The sequence below is a fragment of the Octopus bimaculoides genome, chromosome 12, assembly GCF_046866305.1.
Source record: "Octopus bimaculoides isolate indiv1 chromosome 12, ASM4686630v1, whole genome shotgun sequence".
NCBI lineage: Eukaryota > Metazoa > Mollusca > Cephalopoda > Octopoda > Octopodidae > Octopus > Octopus bimaculoides.
This window is the reverse complement of record NC_142939.1, coordinates 66,905,810-66,925,809: the sequence shown is the minus strand read 5'-3', so window position 1 is coordinate 66,925,809 and position 20,000 is coordinate 66,905,810. Positions and strand designations below refer to the sequence as shown.

Below are 20,000 nucleotides of genomic sequence, written 5' to 3'. Positions count from 1 at the left end.
CACATATATATATCGTTGTATGTATGTATATATATATATATGTGTGCGTGTAGCATATATATATATAAGTGTGTATACATATGTATACGAATATCTATCTATCTATCTATCTATCTATCTATCTATCTATCTATCTATCTATCTATCTATCTATCTATCTATCTATCTATCTATCTATGCGTATATAATTGAGCGTGTTTCGGCTAAACCTTACATTTAGTAAAAATGGAAAGTGTTAATCAAAGACCAGGAATATTGTTAGGAATTACTTCACAGAGAATGGTAAGTCAATTAAAGTAGATTGGTGTCCATTAATTTCTAGAGTGGTTGTTTAGTCATGTGGAAAATGTTGCACATTCGGCTACAGAGAAATCATTGGGCGTATAACGAACAAACATCAAGATCTAAGGACTTTAAAATACACCTCGCAGGGAGAAGCCGGGCTAATACAGGCCACGAGTGAATATTTTCTCCAAAATAGCTATGGACAGTGATAGGTTTACCTTAATGAAGACTAGCTGTAATATGTGTGTGTGCGCGTGTGTGTGTGTGTGTGTGTGTGTGTGTGTGTGTGAAATAAATACCAAGAACATGAAGAAAGAAGCAGAATTTGCCTGAGTTTTACTCTTATTTTTCAAGCTGCAAAATTTCATTAACCAAAATCTCAACCCCTCAAATCTCACAGAGTCTGGCATTGTAGGGCAGTTTCCAAAACCGTTTGTGAAACATGACCTAAAATTTCATTTGACACGTCCAATACACACACACACACACACACACACACACACACAGAGTCACTCCACACGTATATATATATATATATATATATATATATATATATGTGTGTGTGTGTGTGTGTGTGTGTGTGTGTGTGTGTGTGTGTGTGTGTGTGTATATGTATCTCTCTCTCTCTCTGGTTGGTCTGCTGAACAAAAGTGCCACGTACACTACGGAACGCATTGGCAGTTTCGACATATTGAATATCGACAAAAAAGAAAACAAAAGAAAAAGTCAGAGAAAATTCAACATCTAAGTGCTCCAGCATGATCTTTACTTTAATGGCTGAAACAAATTGGAAGAAAACTAAAAACTTTAAAAAGCAACACAAACAAATACGCACCTACAGACACACATACACACACTCACAAAGATACACCCACACCTACACACACACGCGTTTATATACGCACACATATACACGGCATGTGGGTATTTGTAAATGTATGTATATACTAAATTATATATGATCGATGCAGTATAAGTAATAAATGTAAACAGACGAGTGTGAAATTCTATACGTTATGTGTAAATACGTGTGTATATAGTCTAAGAAATTGTATATATGTCATTCATCAGTGTGTATGCTTGTGCATAGTTTTGGACGTATGACGTCAACGTAGGGAGACAAATGTACACTCACTTCACACACAAACTCACACAGATGCAAAGTGGCAGAAATTGATAGATTTAATGTGGAACAATAATTATGCAGGGACGTACTGTCGTCCCTCACCGCCCACGTATATCGTCATCAATTTAATAATACAGTCTGATCTAGAGATATTACATTATAGTTTCGTGATGGGAATATTAACTAGACTACAATGGTCGCATCGTATATACGCATGCACGTAGAATCACGTGGCTTACACCCTTACCTGCTCACATACATATACGGACACTCATATATACACATACATCTATACGCACAAATATATACATAAACACAAACATATATACGTGTACATCTATATTATGTATATCACACACACACACGCTTATCTATCTATCTATCTATCTATCTATCTATCTATCTATCTATCTATCTATCTATCTAAATTTTGAGAGTTGCATTTCCTCGCGTTCGGTAAAAACGTGTTTATTATGGTAGTTTAACGTGAGGCATTCTTGTATTGTAATGACCTTATATAAATATATATAATCTTATACAAATACAGTGTACATTTAAACACATAGTTATAACGTCAGTTATCGAGGCAATCGAAATTCGATAACTGAAGAGATGCCAGTGCAGGTTTCCGCCCCAACATCCGAAACTCGGAGTTTTATTATGGCAACCGAATAATTGTGACTTATTATATTATATATATACATATATAGATATATATGAATATATATATATATATATATACATACACACACACACACACACACACACACACACACACACACACACACACACACACACACACATATATATATATATATACATGTATATATATATATATATGTGTATATGTGCATGTGTGTGTGTGTGTGTGTATGTATGTTTATTTATGCACACACACACACGCACACACACACACCGCACACACACACACACACACACACATTATTGCAGACATATATTTAGTTAATTCGATAGATGCAAAGAAAATCAAAATGGACCCAGTCTGCTTTGTTTGAAGAAGCGCTTGCACACCGTGGAAAATGCAGAATAGCAGATCATTTGATCGGTTTAAATAAACTACTTTCATCTTATATTCGTATTGAATAGTTCCCCGGATCATTACCCCCCCTCGTGCCTCTTCCACCACACACACCTGCTTGTGAGTATATGAATGCATATATTTGTTTTTAGTAACGAAGTAATTTCTCTATATTCGAAACAAGCGTTAACATACACATTTCTGCAAAACCACACACGCTGGTGCATTACGTGGCCTATATTACGTACACACATACATACATATACACACATACATATACACTCATACATATGCACTACATTTTCAATCAGTTACACACACTTTGATAATCAGTCAAATTCAATTATAAATAGATATATAACAAGTTGCGCATAGCTAAGCGCACGCACACGCACACACACACACACACACACACACACACACACACACACACACACACACACGCACAAATATATATACACACATGCCTACCCTCACAGACACTTAATAAATATATTGAACACGTATAGTCTATTGATTATCATCTCAACTTGTTAATGAAACACACAAGCGGAATGTTGAACAAGAATAAGATGACATTCTGTTCTTCTGGTCACGAATTCTTATCATCAAAACGTCCTACTTTTTATTCTCTTATTTTCTCTCCCCTTTTTGTTGCTATTTTGGTTTTCTACAAAATTCCTATCAGGTGAGATACCAATCAAAGTAAAGGTGCCAAAAGGTCTGCAACTAATTAAGAATATCTAATCTAATTTGATCAGGCAACAACAAAAATATTGATTCCTCTTGATAGAAAGATAAAATTTACCGGGAAAATGTCAAAAGAATTGATTTGAGGAATAGTACCTCCATCGAAATGTTATAAAGCTCAGAGCTGTCACTAACGAAGTTTGAACCCGGAATATAAGGAAGTAAATTAGAATAAATTATTTCGTGTATCGATGGTCATTAAGGATCTCATATAATTAATAATACAGGTTTCAAATTTTGGCACAAGGCCAGCAATTTCAAGGGAGGGGGTAAGTCAATTACACCGACCCCAGTGCTTAACTGGTACTTATTTTAATGACCCCGAAAGGATGAAAGGCAAAGTGGACCACAACGGAATTTGAACTCAGAAATTAAAGACGGGCGATATGCCGCCAAGCATTTGGCTCGGTGTGCTAACGATTCTGCCAGATCACAGCCCTCAAACAATCAATAATATCGATTTTTGTTTCATGCAATCATCGTTCAGAAACAAATCAAAGAATCAAACGAAGAGGTGCCTCCATTTCACAGTTCCAAACCTCGATGAAAACCAGATTCACTCAATTAGTTAAACACTGCTATACTATCGCCATTCCACGTTGCCCTTCTCTCATAATTCATGATGTTGGGACTTTGTGGAAAATTATAAAAGATAATCTCTCTTTTTACATTAGCGCAAGCTCTACCATTTACGGGACAGAGAGAATGTGATTGAGTGTCGTTCGTAGTTTTCTCAACACTATTAGAAGCGTAAGTGATACAAATTGATTTATGTGTCTTTAATGGTTTTCTCTAGAGAAAAAAAGGATACGCCAGTGTGCGCTTTAAAGGTTTCCCAGCCTGTAAGGAGACGATAGCAGGAATGACAAAAGTAGAGATTTTTTTTCTATTCAACAGGGTTTTTTAAACTAATATTTATTTGTTATTATTTATAACTTTGTTGTGTGAATCGAGAGTTCAAATAAAAAAAAAAAATAAAAAACAGAAGCAATTATTTCACGTTCTCTCGGATATTTATAAAATTCTTATAACGTCAACAATATATAAATATATATATATATATAATATATATCAGCATGGCCGCAGCTCTAAGCTGAAACTATATAAAAAAAATAAATAAATAAAATTATATATATATATATATATGTGTGTGTGTGTGTGTGTGTGTATCGGTGTTCTACGCAGTGGGATCGATCCCGGAACTATGTGGTTGGGAAACAACATGCTTCCGGTTCTTCATTATGGTTAGCATAGCCAATCACTGCTATGGCTATTTGGGGGGAAAATATTCGTTGGTGACTTGTACAAAGTGGATTCTCCTCTCGAGGTTTACTTCAAGTCCCTAATCTGTGGAGACAACTTAAGAATTATGTGTGTGAGTGTATACAAAGACAGAATGAGAGAGAGAGAGAGAGAAAGAGGGGAGGGAGAGAAACAGGAGAGAAAGAGAGAGAGAGAAGTAGAGACAGAGAGGTAGATAGATCGATCGATAGTTAGATAGATAGATAGAGAGAGAGAGAGAGAGAGAGAGAGAGAGAGAGAATGACAGCGTCGTCCCTTTGGCCTCTCTTGGTCTATTTGTTTACCACTCACTCGCAATTCTGTATAAATCTTGTTTTACGGCAAACCATGGACCCAATAAAAAGTGTTTTTCTGGACTCGGATAACTTCACAAGTTAAACCGTGATGCTTATATTGAAATGTAATGTTGAGTTCATTTAACGCATGCGTGGTCATCATATGTTATACTCTCAGAGTTTTTACTCTCAGCAAACTACTTTATATTTTACCAAAATGTTCCAATTAATTTTCAGTTAGTCTGTTTATATTCCACTGTTACCAATTTAATATAAATACAAGACAAACATAGATAGGCAGAGAGTTTTCAACACGAAGTAAAAATAATCGCTTTATACCTGTTTAATTAAATGCTTAGGTGACTTTTTTTATTTCATAACATCCGATTATACACACACACACACACATACACACACACATGTATATATGTATGTATGTATTATTTGAAATGCGTATCATATTTTAGGAACTGGTTTCTGTGGCGTATTGGAATATAATACGTTAGTATTTGTTTGCATTCAATGATAGTCTAATTGGATGTAGCCATCCGAACAATGAATTACTTTCAGACTTCCGCAGTTATTCAGTAACTGTATTTATATAGCAATAATATATCAGCATTAATATTCAAAAATCACTTCCAACATAAGACTGTAGTAAGGGTGTATAGTAATAATTACGTGTGATAACTATTTATAAAGCGTAGAATAGCGCTGAAGAGAAAATAGAACTTTGTAGGACGCCATGCGCTACCTGTTGTGTAATGATTCAACACAGCAATATGGTTAATTTTTGCTTTACCCAATCGGTTTAAATCATACGATTTTACCTACAGGAAGTGGAATGAACATCACAATATCTACATCTACATCCTGGAAATCTCTTGAATAGTTTATTATTGAAAGATTTTTCTGAATGGTAGTGAAATAGAAATTGTGGAGTGTGCTGAACATTTCTGTGTGTGATTGTAAAGATGTGCGGCTAAATCTTGCCATGTGTATGTGCATGTATGTTCGTGTGTGACTGAATATACACACATACATACACAAATACATGCATACACACATTTGAATCCGTACACATAGGAAAACACATACATAGAAATATGTACATACTTGAGTATATAGACACGAATGTCTATGAATGGATCATTGCACACATTTCTGAACACATAGATTTACATTTATGAATATCTACACTCATTAATTCACGCGCACATGAATGCATAAGCATATAATTTCGGACATATGAATACACACACATAAAACCTATACACACGAATATGAGTATACTCCCTACGCAAAGGAATATATATATATATATATATATATATATATATATATATATATATATATATATATATATATATATATATATATATATATATATATATATAGACACGCACATATGTATGTGTGTTCGTGTGAACATGTAATTTTAATCCATTCACTCCATCAACCTTTAATTTCATTAATGAGGAAACTATAAATTAACTACAAATTAACCGACAGAAACAAATGTAAATCGTTTTGCTTTTTTTATTTCCCCCTCCAAATTGCATTTGATTATTGATGGATTGTGAAATCAAGAGGGGCACGAAAGCAATGAGGCGTGACTCCGGTGGGCAGGGAGGGGTTGTAGTGGGTAGCTTTGCTGCTTTTGAGGAGAGAGAGGAGAATTAGTTTAGTTAGCGTACGATGCTGGGGGAATGAAGACATTGGTTTTAATGCAGAAATATTTAGTGGCGCCGCGATGGCGGAACATCATGAGTTAGAACTGATTTCCATTTGAAAATATGGACGGTTTGTTATATCGGGTGGATAATACAAAGTAGGAATAAGCAGGGTGTTGATTAGACTCCCACATTTTTACACGTAATTCTTTGATTGTTTGTAGCTGTTTTCGTTTATTATATTTTGTTATATTTTACACTTAATATGTTACTAACATAAAGTAGATTCTCGTGGCTTGGATAACGGAAAATGATAAAGTTTTAAATTTAAATTCTTTATTTAAAAGGTTATCTTGAATATAAGATGTATTTAGCTAAAATCCAAACAGCATTTGAAAGAATTAGAAACTTATTAAGTTTATTTCTAATTTAATCGTAAAAAAAACATGTTTAGAAGCTTTTTAATTGGATAAAATATACAAATTTATGCTGTCTTAGTGAAGGCTTAATAAATAATCTTTTAATGTTGTTTAATTAAAAATCTTTATTTTAAATATATTTTGTTTCATTATACTTCAGACTAATTATTTACGTTGTTAAATATTTACATTTACTTAAATGACTTTTCCATCAACAACATTCCCGATTAAGATTCTATTTTCCCCACTGTGATGTGCTTTTTAGGTCAATTTGAAAGAAACTTAGTTGTTACTTTTAGCATCTCATGCAACCACATAAAAGCTATCACATTTGAAAATATGTTTGCGTATGTTAGTTTTGTTTGTAACTGGCGATGAATGTCAGAGGGAAATTTGTTTGACAGTAAATTTGTTCACTAAATTTGCGTAACATTTCAGTGAAATATCTCAACCAGAAATACCGCATACATAAACAAAATAGTAAATTATAAATTTCAGTAAGTCATCTTTATTCGTGATACGGAATTTTTTTCTCATTTCTTTTTCAAAGTTTCACAATTGTGTAATGATAAATTTTTGAAGTGGAAAATAATACATTTACTTTACAAACAAGGAAATCGACTGCTGGGTCGATTCAGGAGAAAACAGATTTGTCTTCGCGTACCAAAGTTAAGAATTCTTAATACTAACAATTATTTTACATTCGTCTAACTCAGTCTTGAAACAGATTCGATACTCAGCTGAACTCTATTTAATTTTAGGTGCAGGCATGTATGTGTGCTTCAGAAGTTTCTCATGCAACTATGCAACTTCAGGATCGATCCTCCAGCACACGTATGTTGGCACGTATGTTGTGGTCTCAGACTGACAAAAGCTACGGGAGTGGAATTTTGTTGACGGAAACTGTAAGGAACCTGCCGAAGAAACTTTATAATTCTGATGAGTGTAAATTTTATACGTCACACCGTTTCACACTAGGAGCTGGTCGTTAGATCCCTTTCGCAGTGCCCCAGTCTGTTGAAATCATTTGAGCCATGTGGCTGGTCGGAGAATTTATTTTATCCTTTCCACCCACAAATCGTCGAGACTCTCAAAATATCAGAGTCACGTCCTTTGTTACTCTGATTAAGTCTTAAACACACAAAATCCGTTAGATTCACTTCAACATTTAAATTTAATTTGCCAAAATATTTTCATCGCTTTGAGACCGCGACCTGTTCACTGACAAATGCAGCACGGAATTTTGTGGTCCCAAAGCAGCGAAAATATTTTGGCAAATTAAATTTAATATTGAAGTGAATCTAACGGATTTTGTGTGTTTTAAATAGCTTATAAAGACCTTCCACACTGCAACTGTTTTCGTTCCAGCACATGATCACAGATCAGGTCACTTGCTATGCAAGTGCATCTCAATAATTTTACATTACAGCAAAACACAACACAGACAGACAGACAGACACACACACACACACACACGCACACACGTGTACATAATCTTGAACGGCTCCAAGAATCTCAGTTTTTTCTTTTCGCCTTAAAAATTGCCACAAAAACAATATTTTAGTCATCTCTTAACTCTGCCAAACCTACAATCTTTTTACAATAAAATTCTTGCCACAAAACATTGTAAAATGTCGCAACATTATTTGCTAGATCGATATTCATTTAAAATCACTGATTTTTTTAATCGATGAAAGAAATTATTTTTTTCTTCTTCTGTTTCTTTTTCTTTTCTTTTCACATTTATTTCGTAATTGTTTATATTTTTTAAATCTTTTTTCTTTTTTTGTAAAACTTCTTTGAAATTCTGACTTTGAATAAAAGAGGAATTTTGTGTTTGACTGACTTTAAAACGATTGATGATATGAAATCTGAATAAGAGCACAGCCGCAGGGCGATGTGAACGTGGTTATATGTAGCCATGTATGTGTATGTGTATATCTATGTCAATATGTGTGTGTATGCGTGTGTACTTGCGTTCGTTTTCCACTTGGCTTATGTTGTCTATTAAGCAATTTCCGCCCATCACTGTAACAGTGGCATAATTTCACAGTTGATATATAGTGTCTAGGATATCAGTATCCTAATTATACTTTTCATCTCCGTAACAATGCTTTTGCAGAGAATGGCGAACAGTGAACGTTTGTAAAGGAGGTAGGAACGTGAGTTTCTCTCTTTCATAACTTTACGACGGACATTTCAAAACTTGAAGTGAAATAAAACAGTTCTAACATTGCATTTAATATTTCAATCATCTCTAATGACAAGTAAGAGTTAACAAGAAGCCGACGGACCACGAACGTTTCTTGACCTCCTTCAGTACTGTCCTAAATTCATATTTATAAAGTATACACGTAGTGTTTGATGCCCTTATATAATGTCAGATACTCTTTTTATAGTACCCAATACACCATCATTTTTAGTCCTGAATTCATAATTTAATTTACGGTTGCAGACATCGTACGATTTGGTACATCTCACTATGTTGTACATTATAAGAATAACCAAGGCTGTTAGCGCTAAGTGAGTGACGAATTATCTTTAGATATAAACTATAGAAATGAAATACGTGAAAAACAAAGTTATAAGTATCTATTTCCTGAGGTGTTGTGATAGGTATTCTGTATCGTAATCGGCTCCAGGGTCCCCTGGAAAGTGATAAAAATAGTCCGTGCACTATCAGTGGGGTTGTTTTTCTTTTCTATAGAAAATTATGCTTTTTTTTGTCAAATACAAACTCCATTATGCTGTTTTGTATTCACTTCCTTCATTTCTTAACGCAGGATATTACCCACGATTTATTTCCATGTTTTTGTAAAATAAGTGTGTGGCGCTGGGGCAGGCGGTTCACTCAGAAATGAGGCCAAGGGTTCAGTCAAAATTGTGGTATGAGGGTGTATAACAAAATGAGGCTGTATTACAATATAAGGGCGCATAACGATATGGTGGGTGTATAAGAAACTATATAGGAGTTTATATCAAATACGGACGAGGTTTCACGTTTTTTTTTCCTACAAAATATTCATAAATGTTCTAAATTTCTACTTACGTTTATTCAAAGAATGGTAAACTTCTTGTACAAGAATAAATTCCCCTGAAAAATAAAAAAAGAATAAAATAATTATACAAATAATCTTAGTAAATTGGATTTGTAGGCGTTGTGTGCAAGCTTCTGTCTTAGCCATTTGTCCGCGCACGTGTGTCTGTGTGTCTGTGTCTGTTTGAGTGTGTGTGAATGCATTTGTGAATGTAGATATGGTACGCGACGCAAAAGAAGACATATGTACACACACACATGCACACGCACACACACTCACCTATAAATTCCCACATGCATATAACTTTATATATATATATATATATATATATATATATGTATATGTATACATGTATGTATATATATATATATATATATATATATATATATATATATATATATATATATATATACATACATACATATAGGAGTGGCTGTGTGGTAAGTAGCTTGTTTACTTCGGCTTGTGCATCGCTAGTTGGTCTGTTGCTTCCAGAAAGCAAGGACTCGAGCTTTTGGCTCAGTTAATTGAAAGAAAAAAGAACAAAAAGGAAGTTGTCAGGGTAGGTCGTTTTTTGTCTTTCGAGCTGGGTGGGAATTTATTATGAGTTTTCTTTTTTCACTAAGTTTCTGCCTAGCTCTGGGACAATTTCATCTGTTTTTGGCGACTTTAAATAATTAATCATCGTCGTTATCATCATCATCCTCATCCTCCTCCTCATCACCATCACAATTTAGTCCCCATATTTCATAAGCTGCTAATCGTTAGCCGATACAAAATAATTTTTGTTGTTGTTGTTAAGCGTGACGGACATGTAAAGAATGTCTGTGTGAATAATGTAATTTATTGAGAATCGATCGTTTGTTACCAACGACGACGGTGACGACGGCAACAACTACAACAAACAACAAAAGAAGGAAAACAATAGCAGCAACAACGGCGCCGATGACAAACGGCGACACAGAAATGAATAATAATAATAACGATAAGAACATCATTAACAAGAAGAGAAAGAAGAAAAAAATCAACAACAACAAACAAACAAATGCCAAATTGATTGACAAACTGATAAACTGATCGGTTCGATTATCCTGTGAGTTGATCAGGTTAGTTATCACGTGATTCGGAAAGTTGCTGAGCCATAATATGATTGGATTATCTCCCATAGAAAGCAACATGTCGACAAGTTAGTTTTGTTTTGTCAGTTTAGTTGAGTAAACAGTTTAGTTTGGGCATTAACGATGTCCATATACAATTATATTTACGGCTGTCTGCTGCTGTTTACACACGTTTTCTGTGTCCACCATATATTTCTTGTTTAGATTTCAGAAGAAACGCAATATTAGACGGATTTCTTGCAATTTCTAACATAATCAGGAGATTATTTGCTGTCGCTTCTTTTTTAAAGACCAAAACTAGACAATGGTTGTAAGAAGATAGAATAAAAATACAGACGCTTCGATCTACTCTAGCCCCAGGCCGATCAAAACCTGGTGAGATGATTTGGTAGATGGAAACTGAAAGAAGATTGTTTATATATGTACAGGGGGGTTGGACAAAATAATGGAAACACCTAGCGTCATAACATCATAATTTTGAGATATCTATAAAACCACCAAAAGCTTGTCTTTTTTTATGTTTTTTGATTTATTATTAGTTTTGCTTGATATGTCTTGCTAAAATTGCAGTTTGTGTTCAAATATCATCAGAAAAAGGTAATTAAAATTCATTAAAATGACACATCTATCGGATTTTCAAAGAGATCAAAATGTTGGTGCTCGTACAGCAAGCGCTAGCGTAACGAAAATATCTGAAATGTTTGGTGTATCAAGAAGTACTGTCTTGAAAGTAATGACAGCCTTTGAGAAAGAGATAAAAACCTCCTCGTCGAAACAAAACTCCGGAAAAAAACCAAAACATTCAGATAGGGACGTTGGACTCTTACGTGAATTGTTAGAAAGAATCACAAAAGTACAGCTTCCAAAATTGCTGCAGAGCTTAATGAACACCTCGAGAACCCAGTTTCCATAAAAACTGTTCGCTGGGAACTGCACAAAACCGGATTTCATGGGAGGGCTGCAATCAGAAAACCACTACTTTCACTATGTGTATCTACATATGTATGTATGTAAGTATATATATATATATATATATATATATATATATATATATATATATATATATATATATATATATACATAAAAACACATATATTTAATACATACATATATATACATATTTATGTAAATATACTTATCTATGTATATATAGAGATGTATATGTCTATATATACACATAGACATGTACATATATATATGTATATATATGTATATATATATGTATATATACGTATATATATATATGTATATATATATATATGTATATATATATATATGTATATATATATGTATATATACGTATATATATATGTATATATATATATATGTATATATATATACATATACATACATATATATATGTATATATATGTATACACAGATACATATACACATACATATATATATGTACACACACGTGTTATAATGACACATATATATACTTCTGTACTATATACTTTATATATTAAATGCATACATATTTGTGGGTGCGTATATAGAGATGACTATATATTCATAGTTATATGTGTGTGGAAATATTCAAAGAATATCTGAATGTACTCTAGTGATGTCTAAATATGTATTGGTTAAGAATAGGCAGAAAACAAAAAGCAGAAGCGATACCAATATCAAAAGGAACGGTAGAGAGATATGTACTGGCATCAATACCGATCGCTGGCTGACTGACATCGCTAGAGCGATCAGAAACAAGAAATTCTCATATATTCTTTTAATATTGTGAAATGTGTATATGGAAAAAAAAAAAACAGCATTATGTTTAATGGTATTCTTTGATATATGAGAACATCGCATGTTGATGTCTTTGTAGAGTAACTGAAAGAAGAGAAAGTACACACACACACACACACACACACACACACACACACACACACACACACACACACACACGAACATGCGTACAGACAGACAGACAGAAGAGACAGACAGACACACAAAGATGGGCATACATTCATTGAAAGATACACATATAAACGTATATTCATAAGTACTTTTTGCGTGTATACAAATATATATCTGTCTGTGTGTGTATATTATTTATAAATACATATGTTCGTATGCATAAATGTACGAAGGTTATTTTGTTATGGAAAGTAATCCGAAAGTAAGTCTAATTTTTTTATTCACTGACGAAGGTCGTTCAAGTTATAAATCTCGGTTGGACAACGTTTTCGCTGGTTCTCTCCAAACACGTTTCATAACATCGTTTCCCTCTCAAGCGTAGAATTTACGCCATCGTAGAATTCAACTCTTGCTTTTTCTCTTGCACTTGTTTCAGACATTACACTGTGGCCAGGCTGGGGCACCGCCTTGAAGAATTTTTAGTTGATCGAATCGACCCCAGTACTTATTTATTTAATCTTGGTCTTTAGTCTATTGCTCTCTTATGCTGAACCGCTAAGTTACGGGAGAGGTAAACACACCAACACCGATTATTAAGCGGTGATGACACACACACACACACACACATTGTGGTATACACTTCTTCACAGCCGCTTTAACCTCGTCAGTTGCAGTGGACGAAGGTGGAAAGATGGAGTTAGGGTGGAGATACTTAAGAAGGTGACGGATTTGTCAGAAAGGGTCAAAGTGATTTGTTGGTCAGGACGAAACAACTTAAGATAAGATTTACAGTGAACTGGTGAGTGTGGAAGCGTCAACTGATTCCTTCCTGGCCATGGTTTTAGACCGAACCTCAATCCTATCAAATAACATGGTCACTTCCGTATTCTACTGTTATTTTATGATAGAAATGCTCCATTTTTCAAACATCTAGCATTAAGAAACACCCTTCCATATAATTAATTGATTCTTGTTTGTTCCTGCCCCAGCTGGTAACTTAATAAATTCATTTCTCCTAAAATAAATGCACTCGTTTACATAAATTAACAAACGACAGAATAAATATGCACCATGATAAAATTTAGTTGGAAATTTAATGTAGAAACCCTCTTTATTTTTTTTAAGTGGAATAAAAATTTCAAATCAAAAATAATCAATGTTACTTTTTCTTCTTTCTCCCTCTTTCACCTCCCAACTTTCTCTCTCTCGCTCACTCCTCCTCTGCCTCTCTCTATATACATACACACATATATTATATGTATATATATATATATATATATATATATATATATATATATATATATATATATATATATATATATATATATATATATAAATGTTTATATATATAAAGATACATGTCTATGTATAGAAATATATATATATATATGTATATATATATATATATATATATATATATATATATATATATATATATATATATATATATATATACACACATACATATATATATATTTATATATATGTATATATATATGTATATGTACATATATATATATATATATATATATATATATATATATATATATATATATATATATATATATATATATATATATATATATATATATATATATATATATATATGTATATATATATATATATATATATATATATATATATATATATATATGTACATATATATACACGGTAATTACGTTTCTGGTCATGCACATTTCAGAAATATTTGTTTCTAAATGTGTTCTTTGATCGTACTAGCTTTAATTATCAATTAATGGTTTAATTATGTAAACATTAGATTTTTAAGATAACAAAAAAAAAAAACACTGGTAGATAAAAGCCACGTGACGTAACATATTTTAATACCTTTCCTCTGTGTTACAAGCTTATGAAGATATCGTAATTACAATTGTTGTTTGGTTTGCAAACAATGTCTCTACATTCTACCGCTTCATACACCTCTCTCCTTCGCCTTCTTTCTCTTTCTCTACCTACAACCGTTTGTCTGTAAGTCTCTTCGTATTTGCATGAGATAACTAGATACCATATAGGTGGTCACTTGATTTACTAGAAACAGAAGCCAGATCTTTTCATAGGAGACACATATATGTTTATACATATACGGCTACATACAATTAAATTTGACAAAGAAGAAAGGTCGACTTCGAAGTTTTGGTTTGCTTTCCGCCATCACGCTCTAAAGATCACGAGGAAACTGACACTTCGAATTCACTGTCAACTTTTTCATTCTAAAAGTCAATAAATATATATTGTACTAAAATGTATAGTGTGATCCTTCAGTTTACTGTAACAGTTTACCTCCATATTATTTATATTTGTATATATTTATGTATGCCAATAATATATATGCGCGCGCACGTACTTTATTTGTGGGTTCACAAGATAACCAATGGTTTCACGTGAAGAGATCTTCACAATTGTTTAAGATTGCCATATGGAAGTGTTGGTACTTGTTTCCTATTTGGATGAGAATACACACACACACACACAGACACACACACACACACATAAATATATATATATATATATATATATATATATATATATATATATATATATATATATATATATATATATATATATTTCTGCCTGCATATACATCCTTTCTACCCGCACAGCATTAACGAAAGCGACTAATGCTCTTAAAATCGCTATGGTTGTATATCGCTTGTTATCTCTATCTCTGGATGAAATATAATTTTGAAAAAGGTCTTATATTCTTAACGAGCAAAATCCAGCGGTTTTGATATCCTAATCTCTCTGTATAGATATCTACGAGATTATTTCTAGTTAAATCTTGTATTATTCCAGTACGTTTAAACTTTAAGAACATTTCCATTTAATTCTTGGATTACTTGAGAATCTCGGAAACATAAAACATTGACATAACTTACGTAATTTGAACTTAAATTTAACATTTTTAAGCAACAGCTATTCAGCTGTATCTTCTGAATTATATACAATGCCATAAAGCTCTTGGTCTTTGCAACACACAAACACACACACACACACGTATATGTACATGTGTGCATAATATATATGAATGTATGCGTGTGCGCATATATCCCCCTGCTCTGGATAGGACGCTGATAAATCGCAGGATGACTCTTTTTGCCAGCTGAGTGGACAGGAGCAACGTGAAATGTAGTGTTTTGCTCACGAATACAACCCGTCACTCAGTCCAGGGATTGAAACCACAATCTTACGATCATGAGTCCAACACACTAACCACTAAGCCATGCACCCCACCTCCACACATAAATGTGTACTCGTGCATAGGCGCATATAAGTATGTGGCCGTTGCTGCTTAACCCTAGGTCAGGCCTGATTGAACGGACCTGTGATGATCTCAAGCATTCCACATAATGACCACCCTAACTTGTGAGAGGAGTACGACGATATTCTCCAATATGTCATTCTTATTTTAATGAAGATAGCAAGGTTTGACCTGTGAAAAGTTATAATGAGCCGCTGGGTAAATCTCGAGTCGACTCTGATCTTTTGATATGATAAACACACACACACACACACACGCATGCGCATGTGTGTTGCTGTGAGTATGCATATCTGTGTGTGCCTTAATCTGTGTTGATACTAAGCTTGTGTGTAATGGCCGTACGGCTTTTGAATGTTGTTTTCACTGTCCATTTTTTCCTGTCTTGGTTTGTGTTTGCCACCTTGGAATCCTCTGTGTAGTGGGTTGATCCACTACTCAGGAAGAGACTATTCTAGAGTACGTTCTGTCTTGTCTTCGAAACGTCTAGATAGAATAGAGACAGCTGATGAAGGGATATTCCAAGTGGCTTTCCGTTTTCCTATGTGTTCGTTCCGTTGTCTGTAGTTTATTGTTCTAACGTCCTGTACCCTGATATGCATGTATATACACATGTAGATGTAAGTATGTACATATATGTGTGTATACATGTATATATATTCTTTGTATTATATATATATATATATATATATATATATATATATATATATATATATATATATATATATATATATATATATATATATATATATATATATATATATATATATATATATATATATATATATGTATGTATATATTTTACTGCTGACATTTTCAAACATCATTTTCTATAAAATACATTGAAATATATTTCTTTATTTCTCTCTCTTTTCTTTCATATTCATCTTACTCTCTCTTCATGCCTTTGTCTTTCTCTCCCTTCTCTCTCTCTCTCTCTCTCTCTCTCTCTCTCTCTCTCTCTCTCTCTCTCCCTCTCACTCTCTTCCAATTCCTTTACATAAGGTATGCTAAGCTGCACTGTATTGTCTTAGTATGTTATATTACCGGTGTTCTGTAGTTGCAATGATCGCTGACATTCCAACTGTGACCTTCCCACCTTTTGTATGCCCAAGAATACACCGTTCATTGCGTCTTTTCTTTCTTTTACATCATCGTCGTTATCATCATCATCACCATCATCATCATCCTCGTCGTCGTCATCATCATCATCATCATCATCGATCTCATCCTTCTCCGTCATCGTCTTCACCATCATAAACCGTCATCTCCGTCTTCAACATCGTCATCGTCTCCATCGTCGTCATCATCACTGCCGTCACCATCGTCTTCGTCGTCGTCGTCATCGTCACTTTCATTGTCATCTATCGATCACCTTAGGTTATTCCTAATCGATTAGGATCTAAATTCTTCTGAGTTCATTTGCTTTTTGTTTTGCCGTTTCTTATTCAGCCTGGCAGATGTTACTCCCCTACAATGGTGGGATTTTGGACATAGAACACACTGGACTAGAAGAGATACCGAAAGGAATCCCGCCCAACGCTTCACGAATTCTGCCTCTTCATCACTTACGACATTCATTCGTTTGTTCCAAAAAAAAAAAAAAAAAATGAAATGGAAAATGGACCTCGGCGGGATTCGAACGTAGAATGCAGAGAACTACAACAAAATATCAACAAAGAAATTAACTTCACACACTAACGATCCTCCTATTTCGTCGCCTTAGATTTCAGCGTGATTGATAAAAAAACATATCGAAATGTCCGACTCACCTGGAGTTTATACATTAACAAACCCAAATATTGTAGCTAACTATTACAAACTGGTCCAAACTGGAATAAACCGGTGTAATCCAACGTGGAGCACAGTTAAAGTATAATAAATCAGAGTAAACATGAATAAATTAGATAATAACATTTGCAACGCGCTGCTTAACAGGCAACCTATAAAAACACTTGGAGACATGTTTAGTGCACTTCTTTCGTGGTTTAATCATTTTCACAAAATGAATTCTGAACACTTAAACATCCACAGTATTTCTCATATCAATGGAAATAGTCTAATATGGCATTTTATTTATTTATTCATTTATTCATTACAAACCATATATATATATGTATATATATATATATATATATATATATATATATATATAGGTATATTCATACATATATGTATATATGTACATGTAAATATACGTATATATATATATATATATATATATGCTCATTTATATATATCTCTCTCTCTCTCTCTCTCTCTCTCTCTATATATATATATATATATATATATATACACACGCACACTTGTCTATAGTTATTTGTTCGTTTTTCTCTTCATCAACCCCATCAGCTTCATCGTAATGATCATTCTCCTCTTCCGCCTCCTCGTCTCCCCCATCATCGTCATCGGCGTAGTCTTCATCGTATGCAGTATATCTTTCTGCTAGACTAGTACGGCAGAAACTCAAGTCTGCATAAACTAATTTACTGGTGAATGTTCCACAAAACTCATTCCACCATGATCTCATATGGGAAAATAATTATAGCCATGGTGGGACCGATGGGGAGGGAGGAAGAGAAGAAGAAGGAGAAGGAGGTAAAGTATGGCAAGGAGAAGACTGTAGCCGAGGAAAAGAAAGACAGAGAAAAAGAAAATAGAGAAACAACATTATCGCAAGGATCGGTAACAACGAGAGGAAGGACTACCACGTGGCTTAAGAATACAAAATAGAAGAAAAAAAAAACAAAAAAATGTTGTGAAACATTGTAAAAATATTGGAAATGCATCAGCGTAAAAGATTACGGCAAAGTGAGGGTCGCAGACGCAATTCATACAATACACGCATACATACATACACACTTATATATATATATATATATATATATATATATATATATATATACACACACACACACACGTTTATCTGTGTACACAACTAACTATCTATCTATCTATCTATCTATGCATGTATTTATTTTACAACAGCATGTGTGTGCTGTATAAAACACACTCACACATACATGCATGCATTACATTAGAGTGAGAGGGGAGAATGACAGTCTACTTGATAAAACGCACGTAAGAGATTGCAGATTGCAGATTGCAGTCGTGTGATGAGCGTTGTACGCTCAATAACAACAGAAAACGAATTTCGTTGCAATGAAATATGTTTTGGTAAAAATATAGCAAGGAATTCTCAGAGCTGTTTTTTGTTCTATTTTCTCCGAGCAATCATGATGAATTATATTGTTTGTAGGTTTAGGATGTATCTGGTTGTGTTTGCATTTGTTGGTGATTTATAAACTGAAAATCTAAGATTTCTATTAGATAGATATCAGATTGATGCATATAGATAGAGACAGATAGATAGAGATGGACAGAGGGAGAGAGAGAGAGTGACGTAGACAATGAGATAGTGATGGGTAGATAGATGGATAGATAGATATATAGGGAGTTAGGTAGACAAGTCAATTAAGCGACAGACAGACAGATGGATAGACAAAAGATAACTGGCACTCCGTAGCTTACGACGACGAGGGTTCCAGTTGATCCGACCTAATGGAACAGCCTGCACGTGAAGTTAAAATGCAAGTGGCTGAGTATTCCATAGACACGCATAGCTTAACGTAGTTCTCATGCAGATTCAGAGTGACACAAGATGTGACAAGGCTGGCCCCGTTGAAATACAGGTATAACGCGTATTTGCCAGCTGAGTGGACTGGGGCAATGGGGAATAAAGTGTCTTGCTGAAGAACACAACGCGCTGCTGGGAATTGAACTCATGACCTGACGATCGTGAGACGAATACCATAACCACTTAGCCAGGCGTCTTCAT

At 33.8% G+C, this 20,000-nt stretch overlaps 1 protein-coding gene across 4 annotated transcripts in view; it reads right to left on the bottom strand.

Annotated features, from left to right (window-relative positions):
• The window catches only part of LOC106884476 (dopamine receptor 1), a 189,313-nt gene that overhangs the window by 40,771 nt on the left and 128,542 nt on the right, over positions 1 to 20,000 (bottom strand). For all 4 annotated transcript variants that reach the window (XM_014935878.3, XM_014935880.3, XM_014935879.3 and 1 more), the window contains one exon: positions 9,919 to 9,963. The gene's annotated coding sequence lies outside the window, so the exon portion shown is untranslated. The remainder of the gene's footprint in view (positions 1 to 9,918; positions 9,964 to 20,000) is intronic.